The 9,182-nt window shown below is 39.3% G+C and overlaps 1 long non-coding RNA gene across 1 annotated transcript; it reads left to right on the forward strand.

Annotated features, from left to right (window-relative positions):
* Positions 1 to 401: 401 nt before the first annotated feature.
* LOC115459622 lies at positions 402 to 527 on the forward strand. Its single transcript, XR_003940309.1, has 2 exons — positions 402 to 444; positions 484 to 527. It is a non-coding gene; the product is annotated as an uncharacterized LOC115459622 (long non-coding RNA).
* The last annotated feature ends 8,655 nt before the right edge of the window (positions 528 to 9,182 follow it).

A 9,182-nucleotide genomic window follows, 5' to 3' on the forward strand; every position in this document is an offset into this window, starting at 1 on the left:
GGTCGCCAGGCCCCACCAGCAGAAGCCTTCCTGTAGTGATATTTGGCATGGCGCTGCCTGCCCTGCTTCCCACATCCGGCACACATGCAACAGTTTTAGTGAAATTAACCATGCACAAAGCTCACTCATGCTCAATTTCATTAAACCCAAGCATGCACTTGAGGGAGGGAGAAGCAGGGCAGCAAAACCAGCAGACTTTAGGGGGCCTGAACCCAATTGAGGGTGGGGGTGGCAAGCCCCCCTGTGGCTACGCCACTGGTTTCACAGCTTCACAGTATGTTGTGAAAATATTATCTAGGATAGTGCTAATGGAGGATACAAACAGATCATTTAAATTTACATACATAATTCAAAGTACAATAACTTTTATGTCACACACAGAAAGTAGTGACACTCCTATAAAATGGTTCCCAGGACATTTACAAATAGAAGAATCTCTTTCCAGTAACTGTATTCTACAGAAGTTTACCCCTGTGCATTCAGGTCTTGTGGCTCAAGAATTTAAGTTTCTATTTTAATCCTACAGGCAAAAGCCCTGGTTTATCATCACTTTAAACAACAATTAGAAAACAAAAATGGTTGTTTGTTTTTTTAAAGTGCACAATGCTAGTAAAGATGTTCACAGCTGCACTACATGAAACTCAAAATGTTATCAGGAGCAGTATTATGTATCTTCCTCTTCTGTGGTAAAGCTGCTTTGGCACACAAAGGACTTAGCTTGTTTTTATAAATAGGCTGCAAAAACATGAAACTATGATTTCAGACATATGGTCTATGCAGCAATATATTTTGCTATATTATTAACATACAATGAAGAATGATAAAGCTGCCTTTCCCAGTATATCTAGAAGACAGCATCTTGCACTATCTTTTAGCCTCACTGAAACTTCAAATCGGGCAGCTGAAGAAACCAGAGAGGTGTTAATGTTAACTAGCCTTCATGTGCAACTATGTGAAGTTTCAAGCCACATGGCCTGATGACATTAGCTTAGCCATTATAAATCTTTAACAAACTCCAGCTGTTGTGCTTCAGTAAGGTGTATGTATTTTCCTTATTGAAAAAAAGAAAATCCTTCTCTAATTACTTTTCTACTGGCTCCTGTACATTACAATTTGCTTGAATGGTGAGTATACAGCGCTCAATGAAAGCGAACCAAGGTCACATCACAGGCAGAATATGGGGTCTATGCAATGAGTTTGTCATAAATCAGGGGTCACTGACCTAGCATGTGTCTAAGGTTCTACAGGGAAAAGACCAGAGCTTGTGTGTGTAACCAGTTAGCACCATAACAGTAGCAAGCTGCCGAGCTTTTACTAGGATTAATGTGGGCTAATGCACTTTAGACATCATCGTGCATCTGGTATAATTTTTTTTTAATAAAGGTTTGTGTACAGTAGTTAACAGTACTGCACAGAAGCTTCATTCTCTTCAGTGTTAATAGAAATAGGAAGCCGATACAAAACTCACTCAGCTACTATCTACCAGCCAAATGTATCATTAAGCAGCACTGTGCTTTGGTGCCTAAGATTCTGGTCCAAAGCTCCTGCCCATTAATGTGGGTATGCTGTAGAATTAACATGGCCCTCATCCAGCTTCTGAGAGACAGAGACGGCCCAGGTTCCATAACAAAGTGGACTGGCCAGTTACTATCCCAAAGTAGATGAAGACCAGAAAACAAATTCATGCGTAATTAACTCAAAGTATCAGTAAACACACAGATATTACACGTACAAGGAAAGTTTGACAATTCTTAAGTACATTTTCATATCACTTTCAAGTACCCACATTTGGTTTGACTCACAGTATGAAAACACAGTACTTCAGTATGAAAAATCTCAAGCCAAAAAGTGTCATGTGCATGGAACAGCTGTTCATTTTTAAAACACCAATAATATTGTCTGAGCCTGGCTTCTCACTTTTAAATCCAAGCCAGGTATACAAGTGTGTGTGTGGGGGGGGAATGTCTTATTAAAAACTGCAGTAAGTTTTCGATAAAATACAAGGTGTAACGTAGTATGCAGTCTACACCCCTTCTCTGTCTGACTCTTAGTTCCGGCCCCCAAACACAAAATGCAGGTAACTTGCAAATAACCGTAGGCTAATCATCATGCCAGCACCCTTAACATTTGGTGCACTTCTGCAGAAGCACTTAACACATTAATGTGCACATTCAGGGCCAGATTCTGTATATGGCGCCTAAAAACTCCACACTGACCTCAGTTTCGCTTAAGCGTATTCTATAAGATTCATGCACAGTATATAGAAATATGCTTAGTCGATATCACCACGCCTAAATCTGTACACACCCATTTACACCAACGACAACCTGGCGTAGATGCAGGCAGGCTTGGCTTTATTCTATAACTACACACGTAACCATGCCCCTTTTGAACTGCGCGTGTCACCATTTAGGCGCAGTTCATTATAGAATGTGCTTACTGAGTTATGCGCATAACTTGCAATTTAGTGCTCATTAGTGCTTGTTAAGTGCTGTTAAAAAACGCTGATTGGCTTGTTCAGCCAATTAAGTTACGCACGTAGTTTTAGAATGCAAATCGAGGCACCATATATAGAATCCCCATGTAAGTGCTTAATACACTTCAGTAAAAGGGCCCCCACACCATTTTAAAACTAAATATTATTTTTGTTTTCCCTCCCGAACCAATGAACACAAAGCCTAATTTAGTAAGCTTTTTCTCACCATTGACACACCGCATAGGATTTGGAGCCTGTGCTTAGATTAATACAAATATGCAGTGCCGTTTATTCATATAGATAGCTGTGCTGAGTAATATGGTCACTGTGCTGACACCCTTAGTTTAAGCCTGTTGTTTGGAAGAATTAAACTGAACATAAGTTATCCAGAGGGAAGCTATCACCACTAGTGGAATAATTTGTTCTTCCTCAAACCTGGCCTCATATTATGTAGATGGTAACAGTCTGTTTGGAAAGATTTTCTGTAGTATGTAATATTTGAAAATAGACAGATAGCAAATTCATTAGCTTCTTGTGAACCTGTAACTTCATTTTAACATTAGTCGAATGGGAATAAAGCCTTAGGGAACAGGGCCTGGTCAAGTTTTAGTGTCACAACTTCTATTCTTACTCCAAAATGGCTTACTCCTAACAGCACTAGGGAAAGTTATATTCAGAAATGGTAAATATCCATTGACTAGTATCAAGGTGGTTTAATGTTTACAGCTTTACCCCATCATATGACATTGCCCTGTTTTAATTTGTCATTAACAGAAAACAGTGCATTATATATGGGGATTGATAGAACACTGTCTCGCAGGGGGTGGCAGTTGCAAACACTTGATTCCTCACTGCCCAAAGTACCAGTTAGAAAAATAGGCTACTGCAAACAACTTGAATTTCTCATGTAGTATCATATTAATAAAAATATTACATACCCACCCACAACTGTGTCAGAATTTCCTATATCAAAGCAACCATTTATGTTAACTGTCTGCACATTTTTTCCAGTGGCTCAACAGTAGCTACTGTAACTATTTTCAATGTAACTATGCAATTTATGAAAATTTTACTTCAGATAGTCTGTCTTATACCTCCTCACATCAGAAAAGGGGTCACATACATACTAGGATACAAAATAATGTAAGAAACAGTTTGTATAATTATAATTATCCAAGGTATCCTTATCACTTCTTTTCAAATATTTTTCCCAGGACTTCTGGTATAAAAATGTGACCCTTTTGTTTTGATGGTTAGGCTTTTCTGAACTATATGAGATCAGCATTTATTGGCCAAGAGGGTCCAAATTCCTGAATACCATGACCTAGACTTCTTGCCTTAGAACAGTAAAATACAGAAGTTGCCCATGTATGTACTGATGTATCTCACCTCTACAAACAGTTGCTTAGATATTAGTTTCACAAGTGAGTGACAAATGGCATCAGGACAAAACAGTTCTCTGGGCTCCAAAGTCTCCTTTACTTTAAAGTATCGGCAGCAGAATGAGGTGGGCCTTGGCCTAACACTGCATCAGCTTGTGAGAGGAATGGATTGTGTGCTTGATTAATCCTGTCATCTAGAGTGAATAACTTTGCTTTTCCCAGCAACAAGCACGACTGAATCAGGCAAACAAGGGTTTAACTGCTAAGCTCAGGCTTTGTCTTTATCTGAGAAAATTGTCCCACTACTAAAGAGCAACCCATGTATCTGCCAGGCTTGAATGGTTCATATGTGCAGATTGCTCAAGTATCACCAAGGCCATGTACCTGCTAACAGAGCAGCCCAGTATCCAGAAAGAAAATGGCATGTACCTGCTAACAGAGCAAGCCACAGTATCCAGAAAGAAAATGGCATACAGACTTCTAACTGACTTTTCTGTAAAGAATACCATTCTAGCCACTGACAGAATGTTTGGGCTGCTTACAGACATAATATATGCAGCTGATATGTACCATGAAAGTCAACCAAATAAGCTAAGTGTAGCAGTAGCTTTGTTTGAATCCTGTCACCCCCCCCCCCCCCCCCCCCCCACACACACACACACACTAGCAAATCAGCAGCCCATATTATACTCTACAAATGGATTTTACCACCTTTTCAAATTTTCTAACCCTAGCTCAGAATTTCCAAATTCCACTGATTTAGAAGTCTGTTTCCCTATATAATTCTTCTGCTGGGGTTCATCTAGGATCCTGGACTACTCTTTAACCTTGTTCAGCATAGAGAAAGTGGTGGCCTTTATGAAGCCTGCTACCTGCCCTTCTGATCCCATCCCTACACAATGAGTCAAAAATCCATTGCTTGGCCTATTTCCTTCTATATTCACTTGCTAAATACCCTTTCGCCTGGAAGCAAGTGATCATTCATCCTAATCTTTAATCCATTTTCTTCTGCCCTGTCTCAAATTCACCACTTATTTGCAAAATCCTAGAGCAAATATTCTTCAGTCACCTAGCCAACCATCTTGGGGGGGGGAAAAAAACCCAGGCCCTTCCTCCAAGGCAGTCAGGCTTTTGCTAAGAATCAAGCACTAGATCAGCACTGACAGGTTATGAAGTGAAATTCCTACCTGCTCGGTGACAGGAAAACTATAAGCTCCGACACAGACTTCAGTGGCGTCCGTAAGCAACACGTCTTTCAATCCACTAACAGTCTTTATAAAGACCAGTTATGCTCATATTTTAAAGCTACATCACCGAAAATATCTGCAATTGTTGAGACTTCTGAAACATGGTACCATATCAAGAATGCTTGGTCTATTTCAAAGAGCATGATCCTGTTCCCACTTTTTGTCTGATTGCACTTGACATCAGGGCATCTTTTGATCTGACAGAACATGGCCACCTTGTTTCTTATTTCTCAATAGTGGTTGGACTACACTTGACTGACTGATTTATTTACTTTTTAAGTAATTAGATTTTCAAAGTTAGAACCTGTCCAAGAAACCCAAGAGCCAGAGCTGTCTTTTGTGGCAAGCCCCAAGGCCAAGAGTCCAGATTCAAACAGGTTTTGTTTAACCTTTTCATAGGTCCACTAGCACCATTAACTCAAAAGTTTTGGTTTTAGAGACTGTAATTAAGGAGATATCATCCAAAGAGTGGGATTATTCTGTGTTGAAAACACTTGTCTAGGTGCTGTGGTGCAGTGCCTTACACACTAAAAAAAAAAAAACAACAACAACCTCAAACAACTATACTAAAATAAACTATTTGGCTCTCAAGGAAATTGCCTCTTCCTTCTCTAAACTATTGTAGATCTTTCCAATTATATAACTGAGTACCTTGTCTATTCATCTGATTTCATCGCTTACATTTGATTCTCAGCTTGCATCAGTCACAAAAGTTCTTTTTGTTTGTTTTTTTATTTTGCCTTACACTCAAATTGGTTTCCAAAAACAGTTTGACCAAAAGACCAAAAATTGTTTACTCCATACTCCAAAGAAATTTTTGGCATGCCATGTGCAATGATTGGAACAGATCATCTCTTAAAAAACTGCAACTCATTCAAAATACTGTCAAAATTCTTATCACATTTAATGTGATTATGCCACTCCCCTGTTAACTGATCAGCAAGGGGTGTAAAAATCTCAGAATAATTTACTAGGTCTGCCCTTCAGATGTACACAAATACCAGCTGACCTCCTTATCTGCCCCATGTTCACTTCATTCTCAGGAACGTTATTTAGTAGTCTCCTGATCCACCAAATATAGCCAATACTCTTCGGTTAAATAGAAAATAGTAGTAAAAAAAAAAAAAACTTTTCCTTTTGAATGTTTGTTTCAGGGAAAAATAGAAATGGCCAGCGTTTATAGTAAAGTTACATTCTTCCCACTTCTTTGGAATGAAAAACTATCCCAAATAAAGCCTTTGACTCTTATCTTAAAGAAGTCAGAACAAGAAACTACAAAGGTTAAGCTCCACTTGACTGATCTTCACAGAGCCATTCTTCAAGAAAGAATTGAACCTGTCCTTACACAGGTAGGGTAGGATTCAGATTTAGCACTGGCAAAGCAAAGGAAACTCCTTTTTTCACAAAAGAAAACCTTCCATACTGAGTGGTATTGTACATTTAGAGGATTATATAGGCTCTGGCACTACCCCCGACAACTGAAGTGGATTTTTAAGGGTGTCAACTGTTTCTATAACCTATCCCCCAACAGGTTTGCACCTGTAAAAGGGGCATCATGAACTTGAGATGAACGTCTTTTAGGTCCAAAAGTCAACCACACTAGTCTCTTGGCACAGGAAGAACCTTGTGAGGCAATGTCAAAAGAATCATATGAAGAAAATAAGGTAAATTCAGCCTCTAAAAGAACCAAATTAAGGTCAAACTGGGTCTGTGCTGAAAAAGGTCCTAAGTATTTTTTGAACCTTCTGAGCAAGTATGCATATACTCAATTCTCTGTAAGCGGTAAAATGAAATTCTTTCAGCATAAAGTTATGAAAGAAATTTTTTCCCCAAATGGGCCAGGAGTTTCTGGTCCTTTCCCTGGCACAGTATTTAGCGTCATCACTGCCCTTTTGCACAGTTGATCAAAATATAAAACTTTTTTTAGGTATAGGAGCCTGCCACAAGTGAGCATTACATCTAAATTAGTCTGTGGCCTGAAACAGCTACTGGACTTGGGAGCCTTGATAAAACTTCAACAGGCTGAAAGACATCAACTCTGGGCTCAGCCTCCTGGTTCAGTTTCTCATAAGAGGAGAATATAAATCAGGCCAGATACCAGTTAATATCATCCCTGTCAAGGGAAGAGTCAAGTGCTTGGGACTGATTGGGAAAATCTTTCAGAACAATCTGAAAGGAAGGAGTTTCTTGTAATTCAAAATCTGTTAACGATATAAGGGAACACTACTGTCATCCTCTTGTGCCAGCATAATCTCCATGGCATGGGAAGTCTGTAAAATTTCTGGGAGCTTTGTTTTCACATGTGTTTGAATGAAGGGACCACTGCATGTGTGCGTACAACGTTACTCTAGTTTTCAGCTCAGGAAGAGCTGTTCCATCCTGGTTCCAGCTATTGCCCTCCTGTGCCTGATTCAATCCTGCTAGTTAGAGAATGGAAAAACAAAAATATCACACCTATACTTAAAGAACACTTAAGGAACAAGTTGCTGAAATGCCCAGGTAAAACCATACAGTTTTACAGATTAAGCTAATATTGTGACTGAAGATAGAAGAATCACACCTGGAATACTGGTCCATGTATCTTACACTTTTACTGAAATTGCTGAAAACTAGAAAACTAAACTAGGCTTTTTGCAAGCTCTCTTTATATTCCCCCATCAAACTCAAAAGCAACCTATGGCCACAGCTACCATATAGGTCATGGCACACCTAGGCTGACGCTTTTGGCTTTGGGTGCGTGGGTCAATGTCATTCAGGGCAGTGAAAATTGTTTCAACTTTATAAGGTTAAGAAAGTTCAGACTGAACAAATTAGAGTAAAAAAATACTTTAGATAACCTAGTTTTCCACTAACCATCAAATTGCTCAGTGTTTCCAGTATTGCCACCCAGCTTTTTGCTGATGGATTACAGAAAAATGAAACCAAACACTGTCATACTTTCTCTGAACCTGTTTTTGTTTTGCTTTTTGAAACAGTCAACTGTTTTGCAGTAGTAACCAATATTAAGTACTTACATCGAAGCTTGGATTGATGTTGTAAAGCACCATTTATGGGTCCATCACTTAACATGCAGGAGGTTTTAGTGAAAAACAAAGGCTATTTATAAAAAATAAAAACACAGTCAACATACTGTAATCCACATGAAGCAATGTAACCAGTAACCTTTTCCCTTTCACAACAACAAAAGCCAAGGTTTTCCCATGACTGGTTAAAGATTTCAAAAGGGAATAACTCAGCTATAGTTCTGATTTAATGTAATACATGCTACTGCTGCGGTCTTCAAAACCTGTACGGTCAAATTAAACACATACAGGTGTAAAAAAAAAAATGTTCACTACTTCTAGGAAATTACTTACCTTTCTTCAAATTTTTACATAGAGCTTTCAAGTTTCATCTCATGCTTAATTTTGTGACAGCGGAACTAGACCCAGTATAAATAGTTTAGTTTTTTTTTATGCTTTGTGCTGTGTAAGTGTTTTAAAGTTACCTATTTGAATTCCTTTTACTGAAAGCCAATGGACGAGGCTTTATAAGCCTTACATTTTTCCCTTCTGTACAACACAATCTCAAAAAGAAATAGGACCATATCACTTAACAAGGCAACAGTTTACAAAAAGCCCCAATAAATTTCCAGTTTACTCCTGGGGAAGTTCGCACTACTGTGCACTGCAGAACACACAGACTAGGAGGCAATAAGGATTTGCACTCTTGCTCCTCTCCTCCCCTCCCCTTTTGGCATCCCTGGTGTACACATACATATGCCCCTGGCTTGCCTGCCTGCTCTCTCATTCACTGCCATCCATCCCCCTCAGCACTATATGCCACCCCCAATCCAACACTGATTATCACAAGCAGAGATGAAGCTGAATATCAGACCACATCCTCCTGGCACTGAATACAGAATGTGAATTGTAGAGCTCTATGGTGTCCCATGTCATTCAAACTCTGTTTCTGATAAATCAGCAGCTGGTTTTGGGAGGGGGTAATAAGTTGAGATAGAAGGGGAGAGGAGGGAGCAAGCCATGTGCGTGGGAGACAGCTGTTTGCATGCTGTTGAGAGGGGAGAGACCAGTGAGG

This window comes from Microcaecilia unicolor, unplaced genomic scaffold (assembly GCF_901765095.1).
Source record: "Microcaecilia unicolor unplaced genomic scaffold, aMicUni1.1, whole genome shotgun sequence".
Lineage (NCBI taxonomy): Eukaryota > Metazoa > Chordata > Amphibia > Gymnophiona > Siphonopidae > Microcaecilia > Microcaecilia unicolor.